The following is a 17431-nucleotide window of genomic DNA, read 5'->3' as shown; positions in this document are numbered from 1 at the left end:
TGATTTATAATAAATCTGTCAATATAAGTTGCAAAAGTTCTAAGTCTGATTGAAGCTTTTATTAACCTGTACATTACCAGGAAAAGCACTCTGTAATAGATTTGTCACAATCACACTGCATGCAGGCAAGTTCCCCTGATAGTTGGAGATGCCATTTAGTGAGCTTTTAAACATTTAAATGTGGGAGGGAGTGAGCTTCAATTGGATAGGAGGTTGCCACCCTACAAAACAGCCAAGACTAGCTGCACAAGAATTATAAAACATACAGAACACCTACAAGCTCAAATTGAACCCCCAAAATACCCACAACATATATATAAGCATATAAGTTTCACAGAGGAGTGCTACTGAGCATGGCAATATGTATTTAAAACCAGAGACATAACATAAAACACAGACAAAGCTCAGTGCACATCCAGAAAAACTTATATACGGTACAGTGCCTAAATATACATGTATCAATAACTAATAAATAAAATGGTCTTTTAGTTTAACATTTTGGCCAAATTGTTGTAAGCCCTTGAGCCAAACTTCACGGCAGACCACATTTCAAGGGTCCCTACACTAATATAAATTCTTAATAACCTGTGCATTGCCAGGAAGAATGATTTATAATAAATCTGTCAATATAAGTTGCAAAAGTTCTAAGTCTGATTGAAGCTTTTATTAACCTGTACATTACCAGGAAAAGCACTCTGTAATAGATTTGTCACAATCACACTGCAGCTTGTAGGTGTTCTGTATGTTTTATAATTCTTGTGCAGCTAGTCTTGGCTGTTTTGGAGGGTGGCAACCTCCTATCCAATTGAAGCTCACTCCCTCCCACATTTAAATGGTTAAAAGCTCACTCCATGGCATCTCCAACTATCAGGGGAACTTGCCTGCATGCAGTGTGATTGTGACAAATCTATTACAGAGTGCTTTTCCTGGTAATGTACAGGTTAATAAAAGCTTCAATCAGACTTAGAACTTTTGCAACTTATATTGACAGATTTATTATAAATCATTCTTCCTGGCAATGCACAGGTTATTAAGAATTTATATTAGTGTAGGGACCCTTGAAATGTGGTCTGCAGTGAAGTTTGGCTCAAGGGCTTACAACAATTTGGCCAAAATGTTAAACTAAAAGACCATTTTATTTATTAGTTATTGATACATGTATATTTAGGCACTGTACCGTATATAAGTTTTTCTGGATGTGCACTGAGCTTTGTCTGTGTTTTATGTTATGTCTCTGGTTTTAAATACATATTGCCATGCTCAGTAGCACTCCTCTGTGAAACTTATATGCTTATATATATGTTGTGGGTATTTTGGGGGTTCAATTTGAGCTTGTAGGTGTTCTGTATGTTTTATAATTCTTGTGCAGCTAGTCTTGGCTGTTTTGGAGGGTGGCAACCTCCTATCCAATTGAAGCTCACTCCCTCCCACATTTAAATGGTTAAAAGCTCACTCCATAGCATCTCCAACTATCAGGGGAACTTGCCTGCATGCAGTGTGATTGTGACAAATCTATTACAGAGTGCTTTTCCTGGTAATGTACAGGTTAATAAAAGCTTCAATCAGACTTAGAACTTTTGCAACTTATATTGACAGATTTATTATAAATCATTCTTCCTGGCAATGCACAGGTTATTAAGAATTTATATTAGTGTAGGGACCCTTGAAATGTGGTCTGCCGTGAAGTTTGGCTCAAGGGCTTACAACAATTTGGCCAAAATGTTAAACTAAAAGACCATTTTATTTATTAGTTATTGATACATGTATATTTAGGCACTGTACCGTATATAAGTTTTTCTGGATGTGCACTGAGCTTTGTCTGTGTTTTATGTTATGTCTCTGGTTTTAAATACATATTGCCATGCTCAGTAGCACTCCTCTGTGAAACTTATATGCTTATATATATGTTGTGGGTATTTTGGGGGTTCAATTTGAGCTTGTAGGTGTTCTGTATGTTTTATAATTCTTGTGCAGCTAGTCTTGGCTGTTTTGGAGGGTGGCAACCTCCTATCCAATTGAAGCTCACTCCCTCCCACATTTAAATGTTTAAAAGCTCACTAAATGGCATCTCCAACTATCAGGGGAACTTGCCTGCATGCAGTGTGATTGTGACAAATCTATTACAGAGTGCTTTTCCTGGTAATGTACAGGTTAATAAAAGCTTCAATCAGACTTAGAACTTTTGCAACTTATATTGACAGATTTATTATAAATCATTCTTCCTGGCAATGCACAGGTTATTAAGAATTTATATTAGTGTAGGGACCCTTGAAATGTGGTCTGCCGTGAAGTTTGGCTCAAGGGCTTACAACAATTTGGCCAAAATGTTAAACTAAAAGACCATTTTATTTATTAGTTATTGATACATGTATATTTAGGCACTGTACCGTATATAAGTTTTTCTGGATGTGCACTGAGCTTTGTCTGTGTTTTATGTTATGTCTCTGGTTTTAAATACATATTGCCATGCTCAGTAGCACTCCTCTGTGAAACTTATATGCTTATATATATGTTGTGGGTATTTTGGGGGTTCAATTTGAGCATGTAGGTGTTCTGTATGTTTTATAATTCTTGTGCAGCTAGTCTTGGCTGTTTTGGAGGGTGGCAACCTCCTATCCAATTGAAGCTCACTCCCTCCCACATTTAAATGGTTAAAAGCTCACTCCATGGCATCTCCAACTATCAGGGGAACTTGCCTGCATGCAGTGTGATTGTGACAAATCTATTACAGAGTGCTTTTCCTGGTAATGTACAGGTTAATAAAAGCTTCAATCAGACTTAGAACTTTTGCAACTTATATTGACAGATTTATTATAAATCATTCTTCCTGGCAATGCACAGGTTATTAAGAATTTATATTAGTGTAGGGACCCTTGAAATGTGGTCTGCCGTGAAGTTTGGCTCAAGGGCTTACAACAATTTGGCCAAAATGTTAAACTAAAAGACCATTTTATTTATTAGTTATTGATACATGTATATTTAGGCACTGTACCGTATATAAGTTTTTCTGGATGTGCACTGAGCTTTGTCTGTGTTTTATGTTATGTCTCTGGTTTTAAATACATATTGCCATGCTCAGTAGCACTCCTCTGTGAAACTTATATGCTTATATATATGTTTTGGGTATTTTGGGGGTTCAATTTGAGCTTGTAGGTGTTCTGTATGTTTTATAATTCTTGTGCAGCTAGTCTTGGCTGTTTTGGAGGGTGGCAACCTCCTATCCAATTGAAGCTCACTCCCTCCCACATTTAAATGGTTAAAAGCTCACTCCATGGCATCTCCAACTATCAGGGGAACTTGCCTGCATGCAGTGTGATTGTGACAAATCTATTACAGAGTGCTTTTCCTGGTAATGTACAGGTTAATAAAAGCTTCAATCAGACTTAGAACTTTTGCAACTTATATTGACAGATTTATTATAAATCATTCTTCCTGGCAATGCACAGGTTATTAAGAATTTATATTAGTGTAGGGACCCTTGAAATGTGGTCTGCCGTGAAGTTTGGCTCAAGGGCTTACAACAATTTGGCCAAAATGTTAAACTAAAAGACCATTTTATTTATTAGTTATTGATACATGTATATTTAGGCACTGTACCGTATATAAGTTTTTCTGGATGTGCACTGAGCTTTGTCTGTGTTTTATGTTATGTCTCTGGTTTTAAATACATATTGCCATGCTCAGTAGCACTCCTCTGTGAAACTTATATGCTTATATATATGTTGTGGGTATTTTGGGGGTTCAATTTGAGCTTGTAGGTGTTCTGTATGTTTTATAATTCTTGTGCAGCTAGTCTTGGCTGTTTTGGAGGGTGGCAACCTCCTATCCAATTGAAGCTCACTCCCTCCCACATTTAAATGGTTAAAAGCTCACTCCATGGCATCTCCAACTATCAGGGGAACTTGCCTGCATGCAGTGTGATTGTGACAAATCTATTACAGAGTGCTTTTCCTGGTAATGTACAGGTTAATAAAAGCTTCAATCAGACTTAGAACTTTTGCAACTTATATTGACAGATTTATTATAAATCATTCTTCCTGGCAATGCACAGGTTATTAAGAATTTATATTAGTGTAGGGACCCTTGAAATGTGGTCTGCCGTGAAGTTTGGCTCAAGGGCTTACAACAATTTGGCCAAAATGTTAAACTAAAAGACCATTTTATTTATTAGTTATTGATACATGTATATTTAGGCACTGTACCGTATATAAGTTTTTCTGGATGTGCACTGAGCTTTGTCTGTGTTTTATGTTATGTCTCTGGTTTTAAATACATATTGCCATGCTCAGTAGCACTCCTCTGTGAAACTTATATGCTTATATATATGTTGTGGGTATTTTGGGGGTTCAATTTGAGCTTGTAGGTGTTCTGTATGTTTTATAATTCTTGTGCAGCTAGTCTTGGCTGTTTTGGAGGGTGGCAACCTCCTATCCAATTGAAGCTCACTCCCTCCCACATTTAAATGGTTAAAAGCTCACTCCATGGCATCTCCAACTATCAGGGGAACTTGCCTGCATGCAGTGTGATTGTGACAAATCTATTACAGAGTGCTTTTCCTGGTAATGTACAGGTTAATAAAAGCTTCAATCAGACTTAGAACTTTTGCAACTTATATTGACAGATTTATTATAAATCATTCTTCCTGGCAATGCACAGGTTATTAAGAATTTATATTAGTGTAGGGACCCTTGAAATGTGGTCTGCCGTGAAGTTTGGCTCAAGGGCTTACAACAATTTGGCCAAAATGTTAAACTAAAAGACCATTTTATTTATTAGTTATTGATACATGTATATTTAGGCACTGTACCGTATATAAGTTTTTCTGGATGTGCACTGAGCTTTGTCTGTGTTTTATGTTATGTCTCTGGTTTTAAATACATATTGCCATGCTCAGTAGCACTCCTCTGTGAAACTTATATGCTTATATATATGTTGTGGGTATTTTGGGGGTTCAATTTGAGCTTGTAGGTGTTCTGTATGTTTTATAATTCTTGTGCAGCTAGTCTTGGCTGTTTTGGAGGGTGGCAACCTCCTATCCAATTGAAGCTCACTCCCTCCCACATTTAAATGGTTAAAAGCTCACTCCATGGCATCTCCAACTATCAGGGGAACTTGCCTGCATGCAGTGTGATTGTGACAAATCTATTACAGAGTGCTTTTCCTGGTAATGTACAGGTTAATAAAAGCTTCAATCAGACTTAGAACTTTTGCAACTTATATTGACAGATTTATTATAAATCATTCTTCCTGGCAATGCACAGGTTATTAAGAATTTATATTAGTGTAGGGACCCTTGAAATGTGGTCTGCCGTGAAGTTTGGCTCAAGGGCTTACAACAATTTGGCCAAAATGTTAAACTAAAAGACCATTTTATTTATTAGTTATTGATACATGTATATTTAGGCACTGTACCGTATATAAGTTTTTCTGGATGTGCACTGAGCTTTGTCTGTGTTTTATGTTATGTCTCTGGTTTTAAATACATATTGCCATGCTCAGTAGCACTCCTCTGTGAAACTTATATGCTTATATATATGTTGTGGGTATTTTGGGGGTTCAATTTGAGCTTGTAGGTGTTCTGTATGTTTTATAATTCTTGTGCAGCTAGTCTTGGCTGTTTTGGAGGGTGGCAACCTCCTATCCAATTGAAGCTCACTCCCTCCCACATTTAAATGGTTAAAAGCTCACTCCATGGCATCTCCAACTATCAGGGGAACTTGCCTGCATGCAGTGTGATTGTGACAAATCTATTACAGAGTGCTTTTCCTGGTAATGTACAGGTTAATAAAAGCTTCAATCAGACTTAGAACTTTTGCAACTTATATTGACAGATTTATTATAAATCATTCTTCCTGGCAATGCACAGGTTATTAAGAATTTATATTAGTGTAGGGACCCTTGAAATGTGGTCTGCCGTGAAGTTTGGCTCAAGGGCTTACAACAATTTGGCCAAAATGTTAAACTAAAAGACCATTTTATTTATTAGTTATTGATACATGTATATTTAGGCAATGTACCGTATATAAGTTTTTCTGGATGTGCACTGAGCTTTGTCTGTGTTTTATGTTATGTCTCTGGTTTTAAATACATATTGCCATGCTCAGTAGCACTCCTCTGTGAAACTTATATGCTTATATATATGTTGTGGGTATTTTGGGGGTTCAATTTGAGCATGTAGGTGTTCTGTATGTTTTATAATTCTTGTGCAGCTAGTCTTGGCTGTTTTGGAGGGTGGCAACCTCCTATCCAATTGAAGCTCACTCCCTCCCACATTTAAATGGTTAAAAGCTCACTCCATGGCATCTCCAACTATCAGGGGAACTTGCCTGCATGCAGTGTGATTGTGACAAATCTATTACAGAGTGCTTTTCCTGGTAATGTACAGGTTAATAAAAGCTTCAATCAGACTTAGAACTTTTGCAACTTATATTGACAGATTTATTATAAATCATTCTTCCTGGCAATGCACAGGTTATTAAGAATTTATATTAGTGTAGGGACCCTTGAAATGTGGTCTGCCGTGAAGTTTGGCTCAAGGGCTTACAACAATTTGGCCAAAATGTTAAACTAAAAGACCATTTTATTTATTAGTTATTGATACATGTATATTTAGGCACTGTACCGTATATAAGTTTTTCTGGATGTGCACTGAGCTTTGTCTGTGTTTTATGTTATGTCTCTGGTTTTAAATACATATTGCCATGCTCAGTAGCACTCCTCTGTGAAACTTATATGCTTATATATATGTTGTGGGTATTTTGGGGGTTCAATTTGAGCTTGTAGGTGTTCTGTATGTTTTATAATTCTTGTGCAGCTAGTCTTGGCTGTTTTGGAGGGTGGCAACCTCCTATCCAATTGAAGCTCACTCCCTCCCACATTTAAATGGTTAAAAGCTCACTCCATGGCATCTCCAACTATCAGGGGAACTTGCCTGCATGCAGTGTGATTGTGACAAATCTATTACAGAGTGCTTTTCCTGGTAATGTACAGGTTAATAAAAGCTTCAATCAGACTTAGAACTTTTGCAACTTATATTGACAGATTTATTATAAATCATTCTTCCTGGCAATGCACAGGTTATTAAGAATTTATATTAGTGTAGGGACCCTTGAAATGTGGTCTGCCGTGAAGTTTGGCTCAAGGGCTTACAACAATTTGGCCAAAATGTTAAACTAAAAGACCATTTTATTTATTAGTTATTGATACATGTATATTTAGGCACTGTACCGTATATAAGTTTTTCTGGATGTGCACTGAGCTTTGTCTGTGTTTTATGTTATGTCTCTGGTTTTAAATACATATTGCCATGCTCAGTAGCACTCCTCTGTGAAACTTATATGCTTATATATATGTTGTGGGTATTTTGGGGGTTCAATTTGAGCTTGTAGGTGTTCTGTATGTTTTATAATTCTTGTGCAGCTAGTCTTGGCTGTTTTGGAGGGTGGCAACCTCCTATCCAATTGAAGCTCACTCCCTCCCACATTTAAATGGTTAAAAGCTCACTCCATGGCATCTCCAACTATCAGGGGAACTTGCCTGCATGCAGTGTGATTGTGACAAATCTATTACAGAGTGCTTTTCCTGGTAATGTACAGGTTAATAAAAGCTTCAATCAGACTTAGAACTTTTGCAACTTATATTGACAGATTTATTATAAATCATTCTTCCTGGCAATGCACAGGTTATTAAGAATTTATATTAGTGTAGGGACCCTTGAAATGTGGTCTGCCGTGAAGTTTGGCTCAAGGGCTTACAACAATTTGGCCAAAATGTTAAACTAAAAGACCATTTTATTTATTAGTTATTGATACATGTATATTTAGGCACTGTACCGTATATAAGTTTTTCTGGATGTGCACTGAGCTTTGTCTGTGTTTTATGTTATGTCTCTGGTTTTAAATACATATTGCCATGCTCAGTAGCACTCCTCTGTGAAACTTATATGCTTATATATATGTTGTGGGTATTTTGGGGGTTCAATTTGAGCTTGTAGGTGTTCTGTATGTTTTATAATTCTTGTGCAGCTAGTCTTGGCTGTTTTGGAGGGTGGCAACCTCCTATCCAATTGAAGCTCACTCCCTCCCACATTTAAATGGTTAAAAGCTCACTCCATGGCATCTCCAACTATCAGGGGAACTTGCCTGCATGCAGTGTGCTTGTGACAAATCTATTACAGAGTGCTTTTCCTGGTAATGTACAGGTTAATAAAAGCTTCAATCAGACTTAGAACTTTTGCAACTTATATTGACAGATTTATTATAAATCATTCTTCCTGGCAATGCACAGGTTATTAAGAATTTATATTAGTGTAGGGACCCTTGAAATGTGGTCTGCCGTGAAGTTTGGCTCAAGGGCTTACAACAATTTGGCCAAAATGTTAAACTAAAAGACCATTTTATTTATTAGTTATTGATACATGTATATTTAGGCACTGTACCGTATATAAGTTTTTCTGGATGTGCACTGAGCTTTGTCTGTGTTTTATGTTATGTCTCTGGTTTTAAATACATATTGCCATGCTCAGTAGCACTCCTCTGTGAAACTTATATGCTTATATATATGTTGTGGGTATTTTGGGGGTTCAATTTGAGCTTGTAGGTGTTCTGTACAAGTTAGATAAAATACATTTCTTTACTGTAGTTCACTTACCATTACTTGCCCCCACCGATTCCCGTTGCGCAGCTTACTCACGAACCAATCCACAATCAGGAACCCATAAAATAAAAAACCATAAAATAATAAACATTAAACTAAAAATCCAAATCAATCCACGGGTCTTCTATCTGTAATCCATCTTCATCTGTGTTCTTCTTTCTTCTATCTCCATCCAGCGGGACGGGGCGGGGTCTTCTCCCCGTCTGCGGCCACGCCCTGGTCTTCTTTCTTGGCCGGAGGTCCTTCCTCCGCGGCGTCCGGCTTCAAAATGAGACGACATAGGCTTTTAAAGGCCTATAACGTCACATTTTGCGTCATGGTTCGGCCGACAAAAAAATAAATGATGACGTCACTTAAAGGGAATGAAAGCACAGCCAATCAGAATGGCTTTGCTTTAATTGCCTTTAAGATGACGTCATGAAAAGGCACATGGCTGCCCTCACATGGGGGCACCGCGGACCCGTAGTCTGCGGGGATGACGATGTGTGGTCCCACTTCTGTGGGGGCACCGCCGACCCGTAGGTACGGGGATGAAATTCCCACACTATGATTGGCTACCATACCATGTGAGGGCGGCCATGTGCCTTTCATGACGTCATCTTAAAGGCAATTGAAGCAAAGCCATTCTGATTGGCTGTGCTTTCATTCCCTTTAAGTGACGTCATCATTTTTTTTTTGTCGGCCAAAACACATGGTTTTCACGGCCCAATCAGGACCGTGGGAACCATGACGCAAAATGTGACGTCATAGGCCTTTAAAAGCCTATGTCGTCTCATTTTGAAGCCAGACGCCGCGGAGGAAGGACCTCCGGCCAAGAAAGAAGACCAGGGCGTGGCCGCAGACGGGGAGAAGACCCCGCCCCGCCCCGCTGGAAGGAGATAGAAGAAAGAAGAACACAGATGAAGATGGATTACAGATAGAAGACCCGTGGATTGATTTGGATTTTTAGTTTAATGTTTATTATTTTATGGTTTTTTATTTTATGGGTTCCTGATCGTGGATTGGTTCGTGAGTAAGCTGCGCAACGGGAGTCGGTGGGGGCAAGTAAAGGTAAGTGAACTACAGTAAAGAAATGTATTTTATTTAACTTGTTAATTTTTTCAAAAGGTTTTTTAACATGTGTATTTTTTTTTTGTGGTATATCATTTCTTGCCACTGTATGTATGTATGTATATATGTCTAGAGAGATATATACATACAGTACAGTACAGGGTAAGGAATGATGTTGTTTTAAAAGCTGGATTAGATGTGTTTTAAATAATTTTGTGTATGCTGCTATGCTTTATTGTGAGTTTAAAGTATTTTAAAATTAGATAGATGTATTCCTTGGTATTGTATTGTGTGTTTGAGGAAGGTCAGGGATAGGCTTGGTTTGTAAAGGTTGTATTTTTGTCGGTACTTATATTTTTTCAAAGGCTTAATTGTTCTGCTCTAGGCGTGAATTTGTTAATGGTTTTATTGTTCAGGATCTAGTGTGAATTGTTTAGGGATGTAAATAATGATTGCTAATTGATTTTTGTTTACTTGGTTGATTAATTTGCAGAATGTATATGGTGCATAGATATTTAGGCATCATTTATATTGGAATGTAAGTTGTTTAAATGGCTTTTCAGAGGTTTAGTGATGATTTAGATTGAGAGATCAGTTATGAATATTAAAGGAAATTGATTTTAATTTAGTGTGTATGTATGGAGAAGTGTTTGGTTGTAGGACAGTGCATTTGATAACCCTTCTACATTTATTTGTACTGTATATTGGTTTATCATGGGTGTGTATATAACGTGTGTATATATATATATATATATATACTGTATATATCTCTCTCTCTCTCTCTCTCTCTCTCTTTCTCTCTGACTCTCTGTATATATATACAGTATATATATATAGTTGCATGATGAAGCCACAGTACAAATTCATGGGTGAGGGTGGGTATCGGGCCTGTGTGGCTTAACCCCTTAATCACCTTTGCGGTTATTATCTGATAAGGTGTTTAAGGGGTTAATTGATATCTGAATGTAATTGCAATGTATTGGCTTTTGATTTTTGTTTACTTGGTTGATTCATTTGCAGAATGTATATGGTGCATAGATTTTATGCATCATATATATTGGAATGTGAGGTTTTTCATTGGTTTGTGATGATATACAGTAGATTGTGAGATCAGTTAGGATTTTTAAAGGAAATTGATTTTAATGTAGTGTCTGTATGGAGAAGTGTTTGGTTGTAGGGCAGTATGCTTTTGATAACCCTTCTACATTTATTTGTACTGTATATTGGTTTATCATGGGTGTGTATATAACGTGTGTATATATATATATATATATATATATATATATATATATATATATATATATATATATATATACTGTATATATCTCTCTCTCTATCTCTTTCTCTCTGTCTCTCTGTATATATATACAGTATATATATATAGTTGCATGATGAAGCCACAGTACAAATTCATGGGTAAAGGTTAGGTATCGGTCCTGTGTGGCTTAACCCCTTAATTACCTTTGTGGTTATTATCTGATAAGGTGTTTAAGGGGTTAATTGATATCTGAATGTAATTGCAATGTATTGGCTTTGTATTTGCTATGTATGTTGTGGACAAGACAAGGATTTTGCTGGCAACGGACACTTCGTATTGATGAGGTCAGTAGTACTTTATTTATTTGTATATGCTAGTTAATGTTTTTAATAATGGGCAATTAATCTATTATCCATATCTGGATAATAGTTATTTTGCACATTATTGTACTGTAGGTGTTGGGGGGGAGGGTGTATGTATTGAATGTATAGGCCAGGTTTATTTTTTTTACATTCAGGGTTTGATTCCGTGGTTCTGCGTGGGGCCTATGGAGACCACCTCCGGGTATTCTCGGGTATCCCAAGGGTATCCCAAGGGTATCAGGCTGGTGGTTCCATGGATGACACATGCGGGGATGACGATGTGTGGTCCCACTTCTGTGGGGGCACAGCGGACCCATAGTGAGCACCCGTGAGTTCCCCAGACCCCCGAGGGAACCACCCGAGGCCCCGCAGACACCTGTGGGTTTGACCCGGGGCTCCCAGACATCCTTGGGCCTACCGTGGGGACCCAATTGTGGCCCACAGTGACCCAAGGAGACCACGTGGGTGCCATGGTGCTGGCAGGATCCACCAGCAGGCCTCCAGAACCTGTGTAAAAAGGGCTGCTGGCAAACTGTAGGTCTGTCCAGGTGCCCTGCCAGCCCACCGGGGACTAGCGTGGGGCTGCGTTATGAACCCTGTATGTAAAAGGATAAATCTTGTATTTATGGGGGGGGGCACAGGGGGTGGGTAATGTATTTAATAAATATAATGCTGTTTATTGTGGGTCATTGTACTGTTTTTATTGTGGGTTTTGGGGTGGGGTGTTTCCCCAACGGTATGTGGGTAGGCCTCCCTTGTGGGTACTGACTGGGTGGTTAGGCCTCACGGGGGGGGGGGGTTAGTGTGGGAGGGTATGTAGGCATCCGGAGTGGTGGGTGAGGGTGGGTTAACCCCTTCATGACTGTAGCGGTTAATAACCGCTATGGTGATTAAGGGGTTAGGGGACATTACTTTGGATGTTTTAATTTTTGTCTCTGTTTTGCAGAAGCGGAGGGGCCATGGCCAGGATGGGGGGGGTAACGGTATGTGGGTAGGGGATTAGGGTGGTTAGACCTCACAGTATGCACATTGGGTTCCCCCCCCCTCCCCACATTTACATACACTGCACTGACAGCAATGCAGGGAGGGAGATTTACTGTAACAGAAACATCTCTCTGCCTTCAGTGTAATCTGTTTAAAGACCCCTCCCCCTAATGTATGTTTCTGTTAAATCTCTCTGCCTTCAGTGTAATCTGTTTAACAGAAACATTAGGGGGGAGGGGGCTTTACATCTCTCTGCCTTCAGGGTAATCTGTTTAACAGAAACATTAGGGGGGAGGAGGCTTTACACAGATTACACTGAAGGCAGGGAGATACAGGGGATATACTGTATTGTTCATCATGTATGTTGTTTATTGCAATGCTGTGTATAATGTATAATCTTTTTTACAATTAGATAGATGTAATCCTTGGTATTGTAAGGGTTAGCTTTGGTTTTAAATTGTTTTTTCTGGTTGGTACTTACAGTATATATTGATTTTTGTTTACTTGATTGGTTAAAATAGTTGACTTGTTTGGAAGTGTTTGTATTTACTGGTACAGTAGCTTGCAATTATATTGTTAACATTCATTTGCAGAATGTATATGGTGCATAGATTTTATGCATCATTTATACAATGTAAATGCAATGTACTGTGTGGATTGGAATGTTATGTTTTATATTGTAAGATCAGTTAGGATTATTAAATGGATTATTATTATTGTCTGTATAGAGAAGCGTTATTTGTAGGACAGTATTTTGATAACCATTCTACAGTACATGTATTTGTATATTGGTTCATCATGTGTGTGTATATACTGTGTGTATATATATATATATATACTGTATATATCTATCTATCTATCTATCTATCTATCTATCTATCTATCTATCTATCTATCTATCTATCTATCTATGGTAATGAAGCAGCATTTCTGTATTTTTAATAATATTGAGCAGGAGCAGGGGGGGGTCCCTGAGCATTAATTTCTGGCTCAGGGAACCCCCTGCTCACTGTACAATATTATTAAAATACAGAAATGCTGCTTCTTTACCATAGCGCATAGCCGCTAAGGTAAAGAACGAGTGTTTATTTATATATGTGTTTTATTTATACTGTACATGTGCAGAGGGTCTCCGGAGAAGAACCGCACTGGTTTCAGGTCTGGGGACCCCCTGCTCCCCGAGATACAGGCCCCTTTAGGGGGTGCCGGTATCCCTCTGCTCTGCTTGGTTTACAGGCCGCGATCACGTGATCGGGACCTTTAAACCAAGCAGAGGGATACCGGCACCTCATAAAGGGGGCTGTATCTTGGGGAGCAGGGGGTCCCACGACCTGAAACCAGTGCGGTTCAGCTCCGGAGACCCCCTGCACATCTACACTATTAATAAAAATGTATTTAAAATATTTTTTAATGTGCCGATGTTTGCACAGAGAGAGCAGCGGATCTCTCTCTGCTGCAAACACATCTCGCCCCCGCCACCCATACAGTAGTATCATTTATGTATGTGCATATACAGTACTGTATGTGTACAGTACTGTATGTTAGGGGTTATAGGGTAGTTGTTATACAGTATATATATATATATATATACAGTATATATACTGCATTACAATTCATTATAGGGGACGGCTTCAAAGAGAACAGCTCGCAAGCGCCACCATGTGTTTTTACATGGCATTGCAGTATTGCAGCCAGCCGGAATAAAATGCTTCAATCCCTGCCGGGAAAATAACGCTATACACTCCGGCAGAAAACGATCAGAAACCTGAATACACCCGGGTATACCCGAATTCGCGGGACTAGCCGAGCGAGAATAAAGTGTGTCGCCACTGTATATATTTAAGACCAATAGGGTCTGCTTGATGCATATCCAGAAAATGTTTAGATACACTATGAATAGTTAATTTTCTTTTTATATTGCCAATGTGTTCTGGAATACGCGTCTTTAATGGACGGATGGTTTTGCCTATATATTGTAGCCCACATGGGCATGGGAGAAGGTAAACTATGTACTTAGAGCTACAGTTTATATGTTTATTAATATTATATTCTTTACCTGTACTTTTAGACAGATATTTAGTACATGATACACTATTTTTGCATGCTAAACAATTTTTGCACGCAAAAAAACCTTTCGGAAGATCCAACCACCCTATTTCTTTAGACACACGAGGAGCTAATTTATTTTTTATATTTGAGGCTTTTTTATATAAAACTTGTGCTTTATCTGGAAGATACACAGTAGAAAATTTATTTCGTTTAGCTGTGCTCCAACTCTCCTTTCCGGATACCTTATCTGGAAGATAGTTGCCTAATATAGGATCATTTTTTATTATTTACCAGTGTTTATTCAAGCAGAGGAGATAAAACATATTTTGAATAAACACAGCATAGGGTTCTGTTCACAGACAAGCCAGGCTGAACAAATAACACTGACCATCAAGTGGAGACTGGTGATCAGAGACCTCTGCATAAAATGCGTATCACGTATCAGCAGAGGTAAAGGGCAGTATAGAGACAGAAGTAGAGGATATGCTGGCCCTAGGGGTAATTGTACCACCTCAGAGCCCTTGGGCTTGTCCGGTAGTCCTGGTATCTATGAAGGATGGAACCACATGGTTCTGTTTGGACTACCGGCAGCTCGATGCTCAGACGGTGTCAGATGCTTATCCCATGCCTTGAATGGATGAGCTTAGATGAGCATGCGGGTGCAAAGTATCTGACAACAACAGATTTAGCTAAAGGGTACTGGTAAATCCCTCAGACCCATAGGAGTCTAGGGAGAAGTCAGCATTCATTACTCCAAGTGGACTCTATGAATTTTTAGTGATGCCATTTGGGATGAAGAATACCCCGGCTATCTTCCAACGCATTGTCAATAGATTGCTGGAAGTGATGCAGGGTTACGCAAGGGCATACCTGGGTGATATTGCTGTGTTCAGTAGTTCATGGGAATAGTGAGCACACCCTTACAACACTGTAGACTAAATGGCCATTCGGATTCTTACAGCAGGGTCCCTGCTGTGTTACACCTACTGAGTTGAACTCGTCTGTAAGAGATGCACAGTAAGAGATATGCTGAATCAGTCACTCAACCTGCGCACCTCTAACAGGCAATCGCTGGGGTTTGATTTAATTTGAATAATACAGTATTGTAGCAGGGGGTCTCAGGAGCTGAACCGCATTGATTTCAGGTCCGGGGACAACCTACTTCCTGAGTTACAGGCCCCATTAGGGGGTACCGGAATCCCAGCCATTTTTAAATTCTCCCGCTTCACGGCCCACGTGATCGGGGGATTTAAACAAAGCAAAGCAATACCGGCACCCCATAACAGGCCCAGTATCTCGGGAAGTAGGGGGTTCTCGAGCTGACATCAACTTTGTTCAGCTCAGAAGAACCCCTGCTCCCACACACAAGTATCAAACACACCCCTGTACCCGCAAAGCAGAATTCATTACCTTAGCCTTTAGCCGCTAAGGTATTGAAGCTGATAAAATTTTATTTTTATTAATAGCGTGCATGAGCAGGAGGCCTCCTGAGCTGAACCACATTGATTTCAGTCTCAGGAATCCCCTGCTTCCAAAGATACGGTATAGGGTATAAAATACTTCGATCACATGACATGAGGATTTTAACATGCGGGGATACCAGAACCCCATACTGGGGCCTGTAGCTCGGGAAGCGGGGGGTCCCTGCGGGGTCCCTGAGCATGAAATCAACTCACACACAATATTAATACAAATAAAATATTTGTTAAAACCAGGTTTAATTGGGGCAGAGGGGGTTAGTGAAGGGGGTAATAGCCCCAGGGTGGGTAGTTAGGCCCACCAGGCAGGTTGTGGGCGGGGTTAACCCCTTCATTGCCTTTGCGGTAGTAACTGCTCTGGAATTAAAAGGGTTAACTCCTCCCACTACCCACCAGAGGCCTAACCACCCACCCTGTGGAAACTACACCCTTCACTCAATCCACTCTACCCACAATAAACATTAAAATACTGTCACGTAAGAACAGGTATTTACACCTTTTTACCGGGATCATTCACTGAGCAAATCAAGATAGTAAAGCAAATTGTAATTTATTTCATAGAAACAAACGTACACACAGTGGATTACAAAATACAGAATAAAACACACTTACTGGGGGTCTGGGCTACAAATCTAGTCTTTCCTAGGTAAAATAGAACAGAAAACAAAGTTTTTAGCTTGACTGGGACTTGTCCCGAAATGTCCTGGAACTCAAATCGGCATGAAGTTCCACATGCCCCTGCTCTCTTTCCTCCGGAGATGCCAAAATCCCTTGACCGGGAGTTAGTACCAAACGTCCTGGTACTATTTTCGGCTTGCAAGCCGCGACCGTTACATTATATTCTCAAAAATTGGCCCAGAAAAGTGGGACAGAAAATTTCTCGCCTTGAAATTTCTGAAGACGGCTCGCTGCTATTTCTCCAAGAGGATATTTTGGTTGTTTCAAATTTACAGCTGCTGTTTTTGTGCTTAGAATCTTTCGTCCGGATTGGCTGAGGTTTTCTTATAGTATTTCAGAGTTCATTCATGAAATACTGAAGTCAATCCGAGTGTGGAAGAATCCTACAAGCCTATCAGAGCGCTGCCAGTCTATCTAAGCCGGGCAAGCATGGATTCAAGCCGGGTGGGATTTTACACCGATCCTCACAAGTGGACCATCTCAGACCACCATACATTATAGTGCATTTTCAACCCGATAAATGGTCAGATAACAGCCACTGCATCTGTTTGTTCAGGATAATTAAACATTTAGGGCAATTGTTGGGACTATTATGGACTCAGATCATGGTGATCATATCATTCTCCCTCAGGAAGTGACACTGTCACAAAACATGTAGGATTTAATTTAGCAAATTGCATATCCAGTAAAGCAGAGACTCAACCAGCCCAGTAATCCCACAAATCAATTGGAAATCTTGTATGTCTCCTACAGGAAGTACTGAAGTAACAGCAGTTGGGAGAAGACAGGGTCTGGGAGAGCAGTGAGGAGCTCCAAGGATGCATGCTAAAGGGATACACACTTCCCTTAAAAGTGTGAATGTTTTTTAATTCATCACAAATGATTGAGTGTAACTTATAGGTTTTTAATGATTTTTT

The sequence above is a fragment of the Ascaphus truei genome, chromosome 1 (assembly GCF_040206685.1).
Source record: "Ascaphus truei isolate aAscTru1 chromosome 1, aAscTru1.hap1, whole genome shotgun sequence".
NCBI classification, from domain to species: Eukaryota; Metazoa; Chordata; class Amphibia; order Anura; family Ascaphidae; genus Ascaphus; species Ascaphus truei.
The sequence above is the reverse complement of the archived record's forward strand: the minus strand, read 5'-3'. Positions refer to the sequence as shown.